Source organism: Felis catus, chromosome B2, assembly GCF_018350175.1.
Source record: "Felis catus isolate Fca126 chromosome B2, F.catus_Fca126_mat1.0, whole genome shotgun sequence".
Lineage (NCBI taxonomy): Eukaryota > Metazoa > Chordata > Mammalia > Carnivora > Felidae > Felis > Felis catus.
This window is the reverse complement of record NC_058372.1, coordinates 74,803,757-74,823,707: the sequence shown is the minus strand read 5'-3', so window position 1 is coordinate 74,823,707 and position 19,951 is coordinate 74,803,757.

Here is a 19,951-nt window from a genome sequence, read left to right as displayed (position 1 = left end):
CTGTTTTAGATATTTTTCAAGCTTATTTATTTATTTTTGAAGGAGAGAGAGCTCATGCATACAAGCAGGGGAGGGACAGAGAGAAGTAGAGACAGAATCCAAAGCAGGCTCCGCATTATCAGTGCAGAGCCCGATTTGGGGCTCCAGCCCACAAACCATGAGATCATGACCTAAGTCAAGATCAAGAGTCAGTCACTTAACTCACTGCACCACTCATGCACCCTGGAGACTCATATATGCTTTAAAGCTTTTCTCTACCCACTTAACATCACAGGGAATTTCTGATCCAGAGTAGAAGGTCTGGTTAAAAGTGCTTTTGCAACCAAATTAGTATGACTGCTCCAGGCCAAGACCCTGTTGCTCTTGGAATCCATGGTCCTCATGACTAACACAGTTCTGTTGGAGCTAAACACTGTGGGTGCCATGACTTGTGGCACACTGGCTTGAGAATCAAAATAGTGGTACACAGGAGGTGTTACAGGATTTAGGGCTTCTCAGGTGGTATAGCGGAGTCAGTGTTCTGGATATCCACATGCCCTGTCATCTTAAAACAGATACGGTCTCTTTCTTCTGTTCTGGGAAATTTGATTCTCAAATTCTTGATCGTTACCATTGGTGAGAAATGTTCACACAAATAAGTAATAAAAAAAGTGAGAACATTTTTATAATCACTCAAAAATTTATGAGAGTTGAAATTATACTTAAAGATGCTATCAGCTCTTTTTTTTTTAAATTGACAAACGTTAATAGTAAATTTCTTGCAAAGATAAGAATGGATTTTGAATCCAATCAAATTTTCTCTTGATGACTCTTGGAGAGTACTACAAGTATAGTTGGTGCTATACATTTGAATATAGAACTTGGTCCCTTGATCTCTGCTCCAGTAAGGGTGAACCCCTTTTTGCTTCCACCCTCCCCCCCCCCCCCCACTGCCGGCTGTATCTTGAAGTGTGTACTACCCTTTTTGGTCTTGTCAAACTAAAGTGGTAAATTGAGGCAAGCTCAAAATTGTCAAAAAGATAAGGTTTTTAGGGAGTAGGAGAGGAATTACAATTTAGGACATGCAAATGGTAGCCAGTTGCCTACAAGTCTCTTGAGGGTTTGGGATGGGCTGTATTTATAGGCAGGGAATGTAAAGAGAAGAGAGCTCAGAGAAGAGAGCTCAGTCAGAGTCTGTGAAAATCAAAAAGAGGTGGAGACCAGCTTTGAAAATCCCCAAGCAAACAGAACCAGTCCAGTCATACAAACAAAGCTCAAGTCAGCATATTTTTTGAGACCAGCCCGACCTGTGTCATTTCTTGTTCATGCCTCTGGAAGCTATAACTAAAACTTCCCAAAGTTGATATGAGGCAAGCCCTGACCAATTCCCTGTCAGTTAGGAAAAGTCCAATATTATCAGTTTTCTGTGAATCAGGCATTTACAAGAAATCAAACTCTCAGTCCTTAAGTTTTATTTTCTTGAGGACACATCTGTGAGATTTTTCCATTATGTATCCTCTAGTTCTATTTTAGGCTGAAATTCTTTCGCAGGCTATTAAAGTCAATGTGTAACTTGGCCTCTACCAGGGCTACTCAATACAGCAGTGAGTTCTGTATGTTGTGGGAAGGAGAGAGTCACACTTTCTGATCCATTTTTCTTAGGTGGCTCTCATAGGGGCACAGAACACAAATGTTTCCAATGATGGCCATCAACTGGGGGTTCTGGACTTCCAGGGCCTGCCTGGGTAAAGCAATCTCTTTGCTTCATGTCTGTTGGAAAGCTCTAATGTAGAAGATGTTGAGTCCTTAAATTGGGCAATTGGAGGGGTGCCTGGCTGACTCAGTCAGTTGAGCATCTGACTCTTGATTTTTGCTCAGGTCATGATCCCACGGTTGTGGGTTCCAGCCCCACATCGGGCTCTGTGCTGAGCATGAAGCCTACTTAAGATTCTCTCTCTCCTTCTGCCCCTCTCCCCCACTTGTGTGTCCTCTCTCTCTTAAGGAAAGAAAAGAAAGAAAAGAAAAGAAAAGAAAAGAAAAGAAAAGAAAAGAAAAGAAAAGAAAAGAAAAGAAAAGAAGAAAAAAGCAAAGAAGAAAAGAAAAAAAGACAACTGGTTTAGCAATAGAAAAAACAAAGGAGGATGATGTCTAAGGACCAAGCAGGTAATGGCCCAGAAAGTCAAGGGCTAATGGTACTCTGGGTAGATGAGGACTGGAAAGTTTTCACAAAGAGGTAGGAGTAGTTTTAGTCAAGTGGTAGGAGCCCAAGCACACATTGCCATGAGTTACAGAGAATGGCAGTGAGAGGTAGAGGTACACAGCTCTTGGGGAAGCTGATTGCCCCTCAGTGTCTCTGAGCTTCTGAATTTTTGTTTGGCATTATTTTGGTAAAATAGGCAAATATTAAAACCCACCCCATGAGACTATTAAGAGGATTAAAAGAATTAACATGAAAACTTTCCAAAAATTATAAAGCACATGAAATGTATAAATATATCCATATATTGTCACAAATTTTTAGTTCTACTTTAAGTATGTGATTCTTCTCGTGTCATCCCCAGCACCCCCATGAGGTATCATTTTTCAAATCTGGTAAAAAAAAATGTTTTTAAGTAGCGAACCAGGAATAAGAGCTGGAGGGGAGCCAATATTTCTTGATCCTCTCTGATCCTCAGCCAGTTATGGAAGTAAATGTCCTGGGATGCCAGTAAGAAAGGAAAGAAAATCACCCCAAAGAGCAATCTGTCAACAAATCATTGAATTTATTCTCTGAGAAGAAAGTAGTTTTCATTAATAGTGATTCAACTTTGGCAAAATGCTGAAAAGCAGCCAAAAGACATAATAATTAATTTTCTGAAATTTTCAGAAAATATAAATTCTAGGAAGACCTGAAAAGGTAGATTTAGGCTAAGCATGGCCATGGCTGGGCTTGAAAATCCTAATGGAAATACAGTAGTATCTCCCCTCCCTCTCCTTCCTGACCAGCTACGGTTTTGCTTTTCACTGTTTCAATTACTGGCAGTCCACCATTCTCTAGAAGCACGTGATCCTGCTTTTAGTGAATCATCAGAAGGTCAGTAGTAGCCTCACACTTTATTATACAGCCTACATCATTCACCTCACTTCATCACCACACATAGGCATTTTATAATCTCACATTATCATGAGAAAGGTGAGTACAATACAATCAGATATTTTTAAAAAATGTTGTTTTAATGTTTATTTATTTTTGAGAGAGACAGAATGCCGGGGGGAGGGGCAGAGAGAGAGGGAGACACAGAATCCGAAGCAGGCTCCAGGCTTCAAACTGTCAGCATTAAGCTTGAAGCTGGGCTCGAACTCACAAACAGTGACATCATGACCAGAGCTAAAGTCAGACACTTAACCAACTGAGCCACCCAGGCACCCCTGCAATGAGATATTTTAAAAGGCAGAAACATACCATATTCATATAACTTTTATTACAGTTTATTGTTATAATTTTTATTAGTCATTGTTGTTAATCTCTTACTGTGCCTAATTTATGAATTAAACTTTATCATATAGAAAAAAAATTGTGTATATGGGGCTTGGTACTATCCACAATTTCAGGCATCCACTGGGGGCCTTGGAATGTAACCCCCATGGATAATGGGGGCATTACTGTAGATTGCTGGAAGGTTCCCCCAGTGAACCCAGCTCTACCATTTTAAGCCTTGATGGGGTATACTTTGGTGGTCAGCCAGAGGAGGAGCATGTTCTAGAAGAAAGTGTTCCTAGATCAAAAAACTTGGTTTCCTTTCCCATTATACTTTCATGGGAGAACAGTTAAACTGGGTAATCAGTGTATGTAGAGTTCAAGTGGTGTCAGGCATAGCTACATATAATTGCAATTCTATATCCTTAAATCCTGGAACTGGATCTACCTTTGCAGTCAAACCATTTCACCTCGCCCACACAACTATAATATTACAACTATGTATACCATTTAATAGGTGGTTTATATTAAGAAAATATCAAAACTATTTTCAGCATACTGAGACAACTATTTTGAATGACTATTTCCATTTTCTGAAAACTGATGTCAAAGCAAAAACTGACCAAAGTTAAGTAGCAAGAAAGACCTTATTAAGGCTATTGCATTAGGGGAGAGATGTCAGAACTAATTCTGAACTTAACTGCACTGAGACAAAAAAAGGGTAGGGCATTTGAAGGGCTGGGGTGAGGTAGTGGACAAGCCCTAGAAAATGTTAGGGGGAAGTCATAGGCCATCAGTGTTTGTTCATTGGTTTTATCTGAAGAAATAATCTCATATCTTTATGACAGGAGATAGTTTTCTAACCTGGAGCAAAGTGCCCAATGAAGTTAGGCTGAGGTCCATCCACAGCCTAACTGGGAGATGGGGGTGCTATCTCCTTTGATGATTATTTCAAAGATGGCTCCCAAGTCATTGAGAAAGATATTCCTGAGTTGTAAAACCAGCAAGACTTGCATACATTCCAGCATCAGTCTCATAAAAGACTTGCATACAATGCAAAGTTCAAAAAAATCATTTCCAATTAAAAATTTTCTAAAGAAAATGACCTGAGGAAAAGGAGGTCAGGGGCTCCAGTGTGAGGAAGAAGTCTAAGTCTGTCTATAAAGATTAGTCAGGCTGAGGGGAAATATTAAGGGCATCTTTGTCATTGGTCACAAAATAAATTATCATTTAAAATTGAAATAATGTTTTGGGACACCTGGGTGGCTTAGTCGGTTATGTGTCAGACTTTTGATTTTGGCTCAGGTCATGATCTCATGGTTCATGAGATTGAGCCCCACAAATGGCTCTGTGCTGACGACATAGAGCCTGCTTGGGATTCTCTTTCTCTCTGCCCCTCCCACACTCGCTCTCTCTCTCTCTCTCTCTCTCAAACTAAGTAAAAATAAACTTAAAAAAATAAAATTGAAATAATTTTTGCTCAGTCTAATTACTCAGTTGTATATCAAAGTCCATTTTTTTCTGCAATGGAAATCCCATCTGTTTTAATTATTGTAAACCTCCAATTAGCACCGCCCAATAGAAGATTCTTCAATGAGGGAATGTTCTATAATCTGCACTGTCCAATCCAGTAGCCACTAATCACATGTGCCTATTGAGCACTTGGAATATAGCTAGTGTGACTGTGAACTGAATTTTTAATTTTGATAGATTAAATTTAAATAATCACATGTGGCTAGTGGCTGCCATATTGGACAATGCAACCTCCAAATCGATTTCATTATCATTTTATCTGCAGAAAAATTACTACTACCAAATATAGTATCCATAATCTGGGTCATTCTTCAAGGAGGGGCTATCAGCAGGGCATAGGAATACTTAAATTCACTTTGCAGGATAGTGGTGAGAATTGAAATATTGTATGTAAAGTACCTAGCAAACTGCCTCCTACAAAATATATAGCCAACAATGATAGTTTCCTTTTCAGTCTCCTTCAAGGGCACATACACAATGTGACAGGGTCTTTACAATCTAGAACATAACAAACAATAGGACCTAGGTTATATGAACCTTTAGGAACAGATACATTAATGTTCTTCCTTGTTACAAGACACGGATGCTCTTGCTTTTTTATGATGTACCGGAAGTTAGTTAATCTTGGACACAATCACCGTCTTTATATTGACTCAAATAAAAACGCCAAATTTTAAAATCAGAAATTGCACGCATTTGGGTTCCTCTCAATATTGAGTTAATATTAATAATAATCTATTGCATGATATTGATGCACTCTTTCCCATGGAAGAGTTAAAATAAACAGAAGCTACATAAAGACTAAATCAAATCGGAATGTGCAACCTCTGAAGGTGTCTCTGATTTTATGTATTATATAAATTATATAAGTGTTTTTAAAAGAACTTATCTTTCCTACTGACAGTGAATTATATATTTAGAAATGTGGGATACACAGAGGAGGAAAGGAAAAATAGCATATGTAATGGAGGAAATAATTTTGGCAAATGTGTTCCAGCAAAATATGAGGATCTTGGCATACTATAATTAGCCTTAATCTGAAGTGAAGCTGCTACAGCCTAAACCATCAGGAATTCCACAATATTAAACTATAGATACACAGCTCTTTCTTCCAGATACTGTGTTCTCCCCTCTGTCTGGCTTTTTCTCTTCTGTTGATTACTGTCATGTATTTCTGATGTATAAATGGGGTTTGGAGCTGATGGCCAGGAAAGAATTGAGATGTCTTTGGTGCAAAAAGGTGATTTTATGAAAGCACGGGGACAGGACCTGTGGGCAGAAAGAGCTGCATTATACGTGTGAGATACTTAGGAGTTGGGGGAGGTAAAGACAAGGGGAAGTTTCGAAAACAACTTTCTTTTTCTTTCTTTCTTCCTTCTTTCTTTCTTTCTTTCTTTCTTTCTTTCTTTCTTTCTTTCTTTCTTTCTTCCTCTTCCTTTCTCTCCCTTTCTTTCTTTCTTTCTTTCTTTCTTTCTTTCTTTCTTTCTTTCTTTCTTTCTTTCTTTCTTTCTTTCTTTCTTTCTTTCTTTCTTTCTTTCTTTCTTTCTTTCTTTCTTTCTTTCTTTCTTTCTTTCTTTCTTTCTTTCTTTCTTTCTTTCTCCAAACCTAGTTTGGACTGACCCTAAAATTTCTGATCTGTTTTCTAAAATTTATTTATTTACTTATTTATTTTGAGAGAGAGACAGCCCAAGCAAGAGCACTTGCATTGATGTGTGTGCATAAGCAAGGGAGGGGCAGAAGGAGAGGGAGGGGAGAGAGGGGGAGGAGAACCTTTCTCTTTCTTATTTAAATTAATGTTAATTAACATATAGTGTAGTATTGGTTACAGGAGTAGAATTTACTGATTCTTACATATAACACCCAGGACTCATCCCAACAAGGGCCCTCTTTAATGCCCATCACCATTTAGCCCATCCATTCATACCCACCTCCCCTCCAGGAACCCTCAGTTTGTTCTCTATAGTTAAGAGTCTTCATCTTAAATCTTAAACAAGCTCCAAGCTCAGCGTGGAGCTCCAGGTGGGTTCCTGTCACAACCAAGAAATCCTGACCTGAGCTGAAATCAAGAGGCGGACACTTAACCACAGAGCCATCCAGATGCCCCACCAAGAGGATTTTCATATGTTAGAGAAGATTTACAGAATCCTGGCATGACTATTGTCAAGGTAAGATTGTTTTTGCCTCTAGCAAGGCATTAACAGTTAGACAGTTGGGAGTTCCTGGAGGAATGTCATACTCTGCCTGCTTCAAGTATCTGTCAATGGGCTGCAGGTTATGAGGAAATTTAATTTTATCTACATTTCCTTTTGCCTTTCTTCTCCACATCATTTCCACTTGTGTTCAATAGTGCCATCCCAATTTTCTCTTGGGAATTGTACAGTGATAAGTCGGCCCAAGAGATGGTAAAATTTTTGTAACTTGATTAGCATGTTTTATATGAAAGAATAATTATTTTGAACAAACTACATTTACCCTTTCTGATTCAAGAGTTTGGAATGTTGTATGCAACCAAAATCTCCCACCACACTGACACTTGAGAATAAGTGAATTTTGGGGCGCCTGGGTGGCTCAGTCAGTTAAGCGGCCGGCTTCGGCTCAGGTCACAATCTCACGGTTCATGAGTTCGAGCCCCCCCGTCGGGCTCTGTGCTGACTGCTCAGAGCCTGGAGCCTGTTTCAAATTCTGTGTCTCCCTCTCTCTCTGACCCTCCCCCGTTCATGCTCTCTTTCTGTCTCAAAAATAAATAAATGTTAAAAAAAAAATTTAAAAAAAAAGAATAAGTGAATTTCAGCAGTTTATTTCATTGGTCTAAATATGGAGCTGTCATATACTATCTTTTTATTCTGAATTTTATGCCAAGCAGATATGACCCATTACTCAATAGCTTAACAAGTTTATTTTCTTTAGGCAAAATTTACTGAAAACAATAAATTTTACACAATGTAGAAATGATAATGTTATCATTTGCTACATCCCACTAAAGCAAATGCTAATATACCCCATCAGCAGTTGAAAAGGTTGTAATTTGATAACGCATTTAATACACCTAACCTACCAAACCTCATCACTTAGCCTATCTTCTCTTAAAGGTGCTCAAAACACCAACGTTAGCCTACAGTTGGGCAAAATCATCTCACTTAAATCCTAGTTTATAATAAAGTGTTGAATATCTCATGTAATTTATTGAATACTGTACTAAAGTTGAAAACAGAATGGTTGTGGGGGTACGGAGTGGTTGTAAGTATATCGGTTATTGACCCTCATGATCGCAGGGCTGACTGGGAGCTGCCGCTGCCCGTGGGCAGCATCATGACAGAGGATGTACCGCAATCGCTAATGTAGGAAAGATCAAATTTCAAAATTCAAAGCAGTTTTTATTGAATGTGTATCGCCTTTGCATATGGTAAAGTTGAAAGATTGGAAATCAGGGGCGCCTGGGTGGCTCAGTTGGTTGGGCGTCCGACTTCGGCTCAGGTCATGACCTCGCGGTCCGTGAGTTCGAGCCCCGCATGGGGCTCTGGGCTGACAGCTCAGAGCCTGGAGCCTGTTTCGGATTCTGTGTCTCCCTCTCTCTCTGACCCTCCTCTGCTCATGCTCTCTCTTTGTCTCAAAAATAAATAAATGTTAAAAAAAAAATTAAAAAAAAAAAGAAAGATTGGAAATCAAGCCATCATATATTGGGAACAGTGTGTACATAATGATGTTTCCTTTGCCAGAGTTGGACATACAATAAACAGTAAGGAAGGAAACTAACATTTGCCTGGTAGCTTTATGTGCCAGATGCACATATGAAAAAGGTTTTGTTTTTTTTTAAATATATGTTTATTTTTATTTGAGAGAGAGAGAGAGAGCATAAGCGGGGGAGAAGGGCAGAGGGAGAGAGAAAGAGAAAATCTTAAGCAGACTCCATGCTCTGTATGGAGCCAGACACAGGGCTCGATCCCACAAACCTGGATCATGACCTGAGCTGAAATCAAGAGTCAGATGCTTGACCAATTGAGTCACCCAGGTGCCCCTGAAAAAGACTCCGATAATCCTGTTTTGTAAAGACCTTCTTAATTTCCATCCACCTTGCCCTGAATTAACTTGTCTTTTTTACTTACAACCATTTTATGATTCCTTTGTGATGTGGTTTGAAGTGTTGGGGTTCAGAACTGATGGTCAAGAAAGAATTTTTGAGACATCTTTGGTATAAAAAGATGTTTTTATTACAGCACAGGGACAGGATCTATGGGCAGAAAGCTGCATTGGGGTTGTGAGGAGTGACTGATTATATAAGATTTTCTATCCTATAGAGGGAGGATCATGTTAGGGCTCCAGGAAATTGAGTCTATAGGTTTCTGGAGATTGCTCTTTTTCTTATAAATCATTAAGACAGTTGTAAACTGATGGAGATTCATGTCCTACAGAACTGTGATCTCTATCAGTTAACCATTTGTTTTCCCCTTTCCTTTGTCTTGGGCAGCCAAGAGTGCCTGAGGAATGTCACACATATCCCACCTCACCTGGGGGTGGGGGGGTGGGAAGGGTTGCTAGCTTGTCCTTTTGTCCTTTTGCTTGCCTTTTTCTCCCTCATTTCCCTCCTGAACAATTTTGACCCTTAAATCTTTAAGGTTGAAGGTGGAAAGTCTCATCTTCTGTAGTTTCTTCCTGCTGAGTAGGGGCATAGAGATGTCCCTACCTATGGGTCAATATTGGTCCATTGGGGAACATATAGGGGAGTTACATAAAGCAGAGGCAGCAGAATCCAATGTGGACAACATACATGAACATCCTTGAGTAAAAAGGATCATCTATTGGCTTGAAGTTATTGCAGTGATGGAGTCTTGGCACCAGGTGGAGAGATCTGGGAGAAATATAATTAGAATAACAGGAGAGAGGAGTCGAAATAAAAGTCCTTTGGTAGCTGACAAAAATCCTCCTCCAGTCCAGGAATTTAACCAAGCATTAAAGAAAAGAGAGGGATCATTTAAAGCACCAGTTGGACTATTCATGTCAGTTAGACACCCAGAAATATTTTTGTGGTAATCTGGGATGTATGCACAGCATTCTATTTCTATGATAGCACAAGTTCCACTTTGCCCAGCAGTTAAAACATCTAATGCCATATGTTTTGTAAAACTGCTTTACACATTTGTGTTACTTCAGTATTTAATAGGAAGTGCTATGTTGGGTGTCATTTAGGGCTTTGTGTACTTATGAAGAGCTTCCATGTGCCAAACAACATCCTCCAGTCCCAAAGAGGGAACAAAGATGGATGCTAGATGGTCATACAGATGAAACAGATAATGTGTCCATTGTTGTTTTAATCTGGAAGGTTGGCTGGGTTGGTAATGGCTTTAATAATGCATCCGTGCATCCAGGAAAAACCCAGAGCGCAGCAGCCTACCCAGCCTGGGGGAAGTTATGGCCACAAGTTAGAGCCACACAGCCATTGGGTCCCTTTAGGAGCCAGCCATCTAATTCTGGGCCTCCTTGAACTGCAGTCAGAATATCAGGAGCTATTAGGTTTTGGAGAGCCATCTTTTGAATTTATGAACAACTACAAGTTGGGTCTGGTTAAAGGTGGCCACTGTGTGCTTGGCTGAAACCTCTATTTGCAATTTTTTATCAATAGAGGTGGCTTCTGACGCAAATATGGCTAAGGGATAAAACTGTCAAGAAGCCCTCTTTGTGTGATGTCTAATTATGAGGAATTACTGGCAAGTAGGAGAAGATTTGTCTGGGAATATGGACATCCCAAAGTGCATCATCCAATGCGATCATAAGGAAAGTGGTGCCATCCACTATCTCCACAAGTCCATAGTTAACCTCATGGAGTAAAGTGGCTTTTAAGGAACAATTTTTGTCATTCCAGCCACACAGAATTGGCCAAGGTGCTAGCTGAGTTACACAATTGTTGGGGAATCCATCCCATTTTCCAGCTGTTCAAATAATTATATGCCCATGGGGTCTTGTTATTAACCTCACAGAATGACAAGCAAGAAGTCTGTCTATACATGAGCTATTGTGGCAGTTTCTCTGAACTTTACCTCAAGTTGTCCAGCATCAGTTTTTAGGGCTTCTAGGAAAAGGCAGTTTTAGTTTTTAATGACTTTAAGTCAAGTGGATGGAAGAAGATTGGAAACCTTAGGTGAAGAGCCATATTCAAATATTTGAGAGAACCAGAAGAATTCAGGATCTACTCTAGTTTATAATCAATAGTATTAAAATTTAATATCTACAAAGATGTGCTATTAAAACACATTTTTCTCTCTATGATCACCCTCATTTTTATCAAAGATAGCCAAATTGAGACTAACTTGTTTGTAAAACAAGTCCAATTTTATCGAAGTTGGCCTAATTATTTACGTAAGCTCAGAAAGAATAGTGATTGATTATATAGATCTTTTAAAACTTGCTTTGCGGGAATTTTTCATAAGGGATATATTGAAGTTTTAGTCACCTCTCTAGGCTGGAAACCAAACCAAATGCTTGCCATCAGAAATGTCTGCAATACCTGTAGATTTGGGTGAGCTCCTTTCTTTCTTTTTTCTTTTTTAAAAAAAATTTTTAAGTGTTTATTTCGTTTTGAGAGAGAGTGAGAGAGAGAGAGAGAGAGAGAGAGAGAGAGAGCATGAGTGGGGGAGGGGCAGAGAGAGAGGTACACACAGAATCTGAAGCAGGCTCCAGGCTCTGAGCTGTCAGCACAGAGCCCAACGTGGGGCTTGAACCCACGAACTTCGTGATCATGACCTGAGCCTAAGTCAGACACTTAACCAACTCAGCCATGCAGGCACCCTAAGGAAGTGGCATTCTTTTTTTTTTAATTTTTTTGAGAGAGAAAGAGAGTATGAGCAAGCATGAATGGAGGAGAGGGGCAGAGGGAGAGAGAGAATCTCAAGCAGACTCAATGCTCAGTGCAGGGCTCAATTCAACAACCCTGGGATCATGACCAGAGCTAAAATCAAGAGTTCGACACTCAACCAAATGAGCCACCCAGTCACTCCAGGAAATGACATTATTTACTCACCTGGTAAGGCTGCTGGGAACTCTGTAAGCAAGGTATCAGGCCAACATTTCAAAGCTTCATGCTTCATAACGTCAATCTTAGTTCCTTAAAGCTATATGGTCATATTTGAGTCTGTGTATGTCTCTCTCAAATATGACATTCCAGTCAAAGTCTTGGTAAAATGTTTCCAAAGGTGTTCTGTTATGTGAAGAACAGATTCTTATTGAATAACTGTAATTGCCATGAAAGAAAGTATACTTACTAAGATTTTTTGAATTTCAGAGGGTTTAGGTAGAGGGAAAAGTTCAATGCTTCAACTTGTTTATAAATGAATATTTTATTACATTTCTATAGGTCATAGATTTCTTAAAAGGAAATTTCCTTAATCTGGAAGAACAAACATTAGAGAACCAGCAATGTTTCAAACAAGAGTCACAAAAATTATAATCCTCTTCTTCCATTCATTTAATCCCATGTTACTAATTCTTATTCAGTTTGAATATAGATTTTAGTTAGTTCTGGAAATTCTTACCCATTTCAGTTTTATGATCTCAAACATATCAAATACTTGCATTTGTCAAAAGCCCTTTATATGAATCTTCTTGAAGATGAAACATGTTTTACAAGACAATAAAACAATAACTGTAAATGACAAAAGACTCAAAAATGGGCATATTTAAAGACCTGATGAGAGTTCATTATAATGTGGCTGGCAAGGAAATCCAGTGACTTTGTGACATACAATACTTCAATAATCAGAATGTTAAGTGATGACCTTATAGCAAAACATATTAAAACTACAGGAATTTTATATATATATATTTGAACAATTATAGCATTTACCCAAGCATAACCTAAGACTTATCATTATTTGCTTGACAGTTCTTTCCAAGTAACTTAACATACCAAATAAACAAGTCTAGTTGGTCAAAAAGACTTCATTTAAAATTTAAATCATGGGAGGGGCCCTTGGGTGGCTCAGTAGATAAAGCATCTGACTCTTGATTTCTGCTCAGGTCGTGATCTCAGGATTGGTGAATTGGTGAGACTAAGCCCTGCTTTGGGCCTACTTGAGATTCTCTCTTTCCCACCCTGCCCTTACCCCCCTTTCTTAAAATAAATAAGTTAACTTTAAAATTTTAAATCTTGGGAAAGTTTGTTAAAAACCTCAGAAAGTTATAAAGCACATGACTAAATAGGATTATTGGTCATTATACAACTTAAAACTTAATTATTTCTTTAACCAATGTGACAATAAGAAATTCCAAAGGTAAATACGTAGGGTTATGTAGTTGTTACCAGAACTTAACTCCTTTAACATTGAGAAGTTTTAACTTTACCTAATCAAAGACCTGACAAAGACAGAACTTAGAAACTGGCTTTTCTGGGCAGATAAAGACAAGAGAAAACAACTTTGTTTACATTTTCTTATCAAGAGCAGACCAACAATCCAAGAAAACCTTGTCTTCTGAACAGACGGAAAAGCAGAACTTTGATATTATACCAGTATACTATTAAAATCCACTCATTTCAAATACCTTAGTCTGTTCTGACCACACATAAAATTCCTTTGCAAAGATTTCCCTTCACAAAACTTCTACAACTTTCTTCTGTGTTCAGATTTTGCCCAAGCCATTTTTCTCCAAACAACTAGCCTCATTTTAGGACTAAATTATTTTCTTCGACCTTCAACAAAAATGTATTCCCATTCCTGATATCTTTCTGACACATACAAACTTGCTTCCCTTATTTTCATCAGTCTTAATTACATTTAGCAGAATTTTGAACTCTTAGGAACCTTAGTCTCCAGTGAATATTAACTAGTAGCCAGTTGTGAACTGTTACAGCAGAATTCTTTAGATGGCAAATTTATGAATCAAAGAAGCAGAAAACATGTGTACCAACAGACTCACATATCCTTAGTCTGCAATAAGAAGTGAAAAGTAGATAAATCTCATATTTAGTAACCAAAGCTGTAGTATTTTATCTCATTTGGAGAAGACTTAGATATCCAGTGAATTCAATCCATTTTATCATCTAAGCAAAACTTTAAAGTTTCAGGTTACCAAAGATTTTGAAAGCTATCTTAACAATTACCCTTGAAAACTTTGAGACAGACAAAATTTACCATCATTGTAAATCACCCTTTTCCTAACAAACTACAGCAGGGATAACACGAGATTATTTGACCTTCAGTGAATTTAGGTAGAATGAAAGGTTTCCTATTTAATGCTGATAACTCTAAAGACATGTCTATTTTAATTAAGCCAACAAATGAACAGTTTAAATACTGAATTATATTCCACCTGGGTCCACTTAAAAGTCAATCAATTTATTCCTCATTATTAATTTTTACCTGGCACACTGGTAGGGAAATCTGAAGTAGGTGATGTTAAGTCCAAGGGGGTGCTTTTTGCTCTTTGATAGTTAGGGTGGGAGGAGGAGCCAGTGATGCCCAAGGCACCCAGATGGCATAGGAGCCAGTTATACAGGCCACACACAAGATGGTGCAGAAACAGGAGGAGCAGGAGGGGAAGGCAGAAGCGGTGAGGTGTCACTAGCAAAGTCGGAGGTGGGTAAAAGCCTGGAGGCCAGAGAAGGTCTCCCGGTTCTAAAGTTCGTCATCTTGGACCGATGAAAAAGCAGGTTTTCTTTCCACCAAGTGGAATTAGGCGGTTCATGTCAGGCCAGAGAAAACAGGGAACTTCCCAGAAACAAAGAGAGTTTCGGCAGCTGCTTGGGAATACTCCTTAAAGTCTCTGTCCTGAGTTAGACTAACCAGAGACAGTTGTTTCCAATTATCATAGCCATTAACCTGGGAAATAATGAGGGAGAAGCCCTTCCCCCCCACACAGGAAGAGTAACCTCGGTCTATTAGAGAGAACAGTGAAAGAGATAGTGTCCCCTTCCTTAGGGATGGCCTGCATTTCCTCCAGCAACCTGGGTTTTTTCAGGAGGAGGCCTTTTTAGATCATTATCATCCAATATATCAAGAGGGAGTTTCTCTACCTAGTTCTGCAAGAGGCCCTTAGGTCCAGGTCCTGATTTAGAGTCCTCAAGGCCTGGACCTAGAGTACCTCCAACCATTTTCCCTGTTTCCTGCAGAAGAGATCTAACTGATAGATTCTATTGAAGCCATGCAGTGTTACAGGAGATCACTCCTTTCTTAAGTTTTGCAATCCGAATTGTTTTCCATGGGTTATAAGACATTCCAAGAGAAAGTCCCTAGGAACTGAAGAAGAGAGAAGGTCTGTTACAAAGAACCCCCTCCCCATCCCCCCACCAACTGCCAGGTGGCATCCCATGCAGGATATGTCAGAGGTTCTTAGTGTCAAAGCAACCTGAGATGTCCCTGGAACGAAATCGTTGTGATTACCTCACTGCCGTTAAAGGCCCTGAAGGAGGTATGTTAGTGTCCCTCTGCTTCCCCATCAAATCCTAGACTGCAGAATGGGTGTTAGCATATGGACCAAGATACCAAGCCTTGTCTGCCTTGCCTTGAAGGCCATGCCGTGAAGGCGGGCCTTACTTTCCTTGCCTTGCTGTGAAGGCTGTGACATGCCATGAAGAACCTGCCATTTTTAACCCATGGAAAACACTTGAAAAGTTTTACAAGCGGAATTACCCAATTTTTTAACTTAAGTAGTTAGTAGAGGACACTGACAGAAAACAGTAAAGATAAAAATCTATCATGGTCTAAGCAACATTCTAATATTGGTCCTGGTTGGACTTCAATTCAATCAGGTACTCGTTTCAGCCAGCTCTGAGTGGAGGTCTCACAGCCAGAAGCAGCTAGACCAGAAATTTGAAGGGGATCACATTAGACCAATAGGAGGAAGCCTCACACGGGAGTCTGAAGATTGGCAGCCATCCTGGTGACTTAGGTGGCTGTCCTGTACCTAAGACAACTTTGTATGAGGACAGAAACGAAGAGAGAGCATCGAGTTTCTGGGTATTAATACCATTCCAGCCAGGATGCTAACTTTCAGCCTCCCCATAGAGTAGTCATGGGCTGGGGGATTGCAGCCTGAGCAATCGACATGAAAGCGTTCCAATAAGGCCATACTCCCTGAAAAGCTCCTGAAATAAAAAAGTAAAGGGAAGGGAGAGGAATTGCCAAGTTTGCACCGAGGCTCAGAGTCCAGATGAAAAGACTTGAAGCCCCATGTTGGGTGCTAAAATGATGTGTTTTGAAGTGTTGGGGTTCAGAGCCTATGGCCAAGAAAGAATTCTCGAGACATCTTTGGTGCAAAAAGGTGTTTTTATTATAGCATGGGGACAGGACCCATGGGCAGAAAGAGCTGCACTGGAATTGTGAAGAGTGACTGATTATGTAAGTTTTTCTATCCTATGGAGGGGAGTGTGATATTAGGGCTCCAGGAAATTGAGTCTATAGGTTTCTAGAGATTGCTTTTCTTCTTGTAAATCATTAAGACAGTTGCAAACTGATGGAGACTCATGTCCTACAGAACTGTGATCTCTATCAGTTAACCATTTGTTTTCCCCTCTCCTTTGTCTTGGGCAGCCAGGAGTGCCTGAGGAATGTCACACATATCCCACCTGGGGGAGGGGGGTGGCTGCTGTGGGGGTCCCACCTGGGCAGGGGAGGGGGAGTGGCTGTGGGAGGTTGCTAGCTTGCACTTTGCTCTCAGCTTGCCTTTTTCTTTTTAAAAGTTTTTTTTTTTTCAACGTTTTTAATTTATTTTTGGGACAGAGAGAGACAGAGCATGAACGGGGGAGGGGCAGAGAGAGAGGGAGAGACAGAATCGGAAACAGGCTCCAGGCTCCGAGCCATCAGCCCAGAGCCTGACGCGGGGCTCGAACTCACGGACCGCGAGATCGTGACCTGGCTGAAGTCGGACGCTTAACCGACTGCGCCACCCAGGCGCCCCTCAGCTTGCCTTTTTCTCCCTCATCATTTGGATACCACAAGTCACCTTTATGTTGTGCTGACTGATTAAACATGCTAATACTTTATATTCTACAAGTATATAACTTGCTTTCACTTTTAAGTTTCATATCAATTAAAAAGCATACTAATTTTTCATGGATAGCTACTGAACTCAGCATAGATTGAGTTTTAAGTAAATTATATAAGAATATCCTTATTTATAAGCATTAAAGAGCTAACCCAAAAAGATTAGCAAAAATTGGGAAGGTGGGAAGTACTTAAAATTTCAGAAAAAAAATTCTCTCACAAAGTTAATCCCTAAGGATCATTTAGAAGCCTTGGTTTATTGTTTTACCTCTATATCATAGATAATCTCTTTGCAGAATATCTTTTGTCCACAGATCTAAATGTAACTCCTTTCAAACACCTGAGGTAAAGATTTCTGATAAATGAATTGTTCATCAGTATCTGGTTTACATTTACCTCTTTAAAAAACTTCAGTATTTGATTAAAAAAAAAAACGATTCTGAGTATATTCACGGTAATAAATAGGTAGCTTCTATATAACATATTTTCATTTCAAAGTGAGTTGTAGCAGCTAATCCTATAATGGGCAATACTGTAATAGGTAGACTAATTCTTTCCAAGAATGATTCCTGGCACATTGCCAATATTCTTTTCTCATTGTTGACTCTTTTTCACAGTTCATGATGGGAACTTTACTTAGACATTCACCTGAAACAACTATTATCCCAATCACTGTACAATTTGCTTTCTTTATTGAAAATTTTCCATTTCATAGTTTCAAAGTTTTAGTTTTTATTTTTCCATGTAGATTATAGGAGCTAGTGCATTTGAAACACAAGTATATTTCTGTATTCACTTGCCACACCATCCAACTAGGATTAAGGGATAATGTCGCAGCCATTGTGTAAATTCACATTCTTGGGTTCCAAGCAACACTTTCAGAAAAGTTTTCTTTTCTTCTTTGTTATTTGCAAAATAAAGAAATCCTGTTGTAGAATCAGTTCCTATCATGAATGGGCTGATTCTGTCACAGAATCACAGTCTTACAAGTTGGACCTAGTTCAACATCTCTCTTGGTTCAAGAATCCATTGTCTAACATAATTTAACACCCTTGATAGATGACCATTTAGCCTTGGCTTAAGTGATAGGAAATTCATCTCCATAAAAATCTTGCTCTGTTTATGGTATGGTACAAAGCCCACTGGTTTGGGAAACAGACTGGATTATAATCCCAGTTCTAGCTGCATGAGGTAGGGCAAAGTTGTTTACCTTCTCTGAACCTTAACACCCTTGCCTATTTCTGGCATATAAATACTCAAAAGATAGCTAATGATAAACTATAATGATAAAACTAGTTAATGTAAAATATGGTCAGTGATTGATGGCCCCTGCCCCATACTTTTCTGTCCTCACAGAAAGATGAACTCTGCCTCTATAAGTTAATTCATTCAATAAACAGTTATAGGAACACTGTTCAAGGGACTGTATGTAACTATGAACAAGGTAGAAGGGACCTCATTCTCAAGGATATTATATTCTACTGAGAAAAAAACCAGACCAACAATGAGTAAATGAATTAAGTTTACGGGGAAAAAAATCAAGTGAGTAGATAGTGATAACCAATTACACAGAAAATTAAAATAGGGTTATGTACTCATTACCGAGTGGCGACTTCAGGCAAGACATTGATGAGGAAATATCACTTATGTTGAAACCTGAATGACAATTCTACCCCCAATCGTATCCTCATTATGCTCTCTGGAGCTGCCTAGAGGGGAAAAAAACTTTCAAATTGTTGAAGGCAGCTAGTATATCTACCTTTAGATTCTTTCTTTTTTTTTATTTTCTTTTTATTTTTTTTAACGTTTATTGATTTTTGAGACAGAGAGAGACAGAGCATGAACGGGGGAGGGTCAGAGAGAGGGAGACACAGAATCTGAAACAGGCTCCAGGCTCTGAGCTGTCAGCACAGAGCCCGACGTGGGGCTCAAACTCACGGACTGCGAGATCATGACCTGAGCCGAAGTCGGCCGCTTAACCAACTGAGCCACCCAGGCGCCCCAAGATTCTTTCTTTTTAAATCTAAACATCAGTAGTCCCTCTGACTATTTCTTATGTAACATGATTTCAACAAAAAATTTCAACTGGGAAGACTCCCTCCAGGTTTACCAACACTGTCTTTAAACGTGCACTTAGAATGAAAACAATTCTCCAGATGTAGCCCAAACCATGTGAAATAGAAGGTATCTCTTGCCTTCATCTGAATTCTGTGGTACATAAGCTTGCATTCACTTTTTTGCAGTCACATTTTTTGTAGTGACTATAGCAAAATACTGACTAAATTGTCATCAACTACAAGTGCCTGGTCCTTTCCATAGGAACTCCTATTTGGATGCCTCTTTCCTATGTCTGCACACTTGTTTCTGTACCAAAGCTTTATCCTTCCTTTTGCTACAGTTTATCTTGTTCATTTCAACCGAATTCTTCCAGCCTGTGGTGAGATTTTGAATCTTAGTTCTCTCCTCTACTATATTAACTATTCTTTTAGTTTCCATGTCACTCATAAATGTAGTTAATATGTTGCTAGGCCTATCAATTAGATGTCTAGCAGATATAAAACTATTTCAGACCCATGCTACATTATTCAAGAAATATAATTTTCCCATGAGAAAGAAAAGTCACATCATTATGGATAATTTCCTTCTGTGTTTTCTAAATTACCTGTATTAATCATGAGCTATTTTTACAATTAGAATGAAAAGTTATAAAAAACACGTATCACATTACTTTCTTAAAAGGTATGATAATTTCCATTTAAAAAGTTTCTCGGTCTTGGGATGCCTGGGTGGCTCAGTTGGTTAATCATCTGACTCTTTTTTAGAAGCTTTTATTTTTTGTTTAAGTTCATTTATTTATTTTGAGAGAGAGAGAGGAGTGCAAGCAGGGGAGGGGCAGAGAAAGAGGGAGAGAGAGAGAATCCCAAGCAGCTCCATCAGTGCAGAGCCTGGTGCAGAGCTTGAATTCACAAATCATGAGATTATGGCCTGAGCCCAAACCGTTGCTGAAGCAACT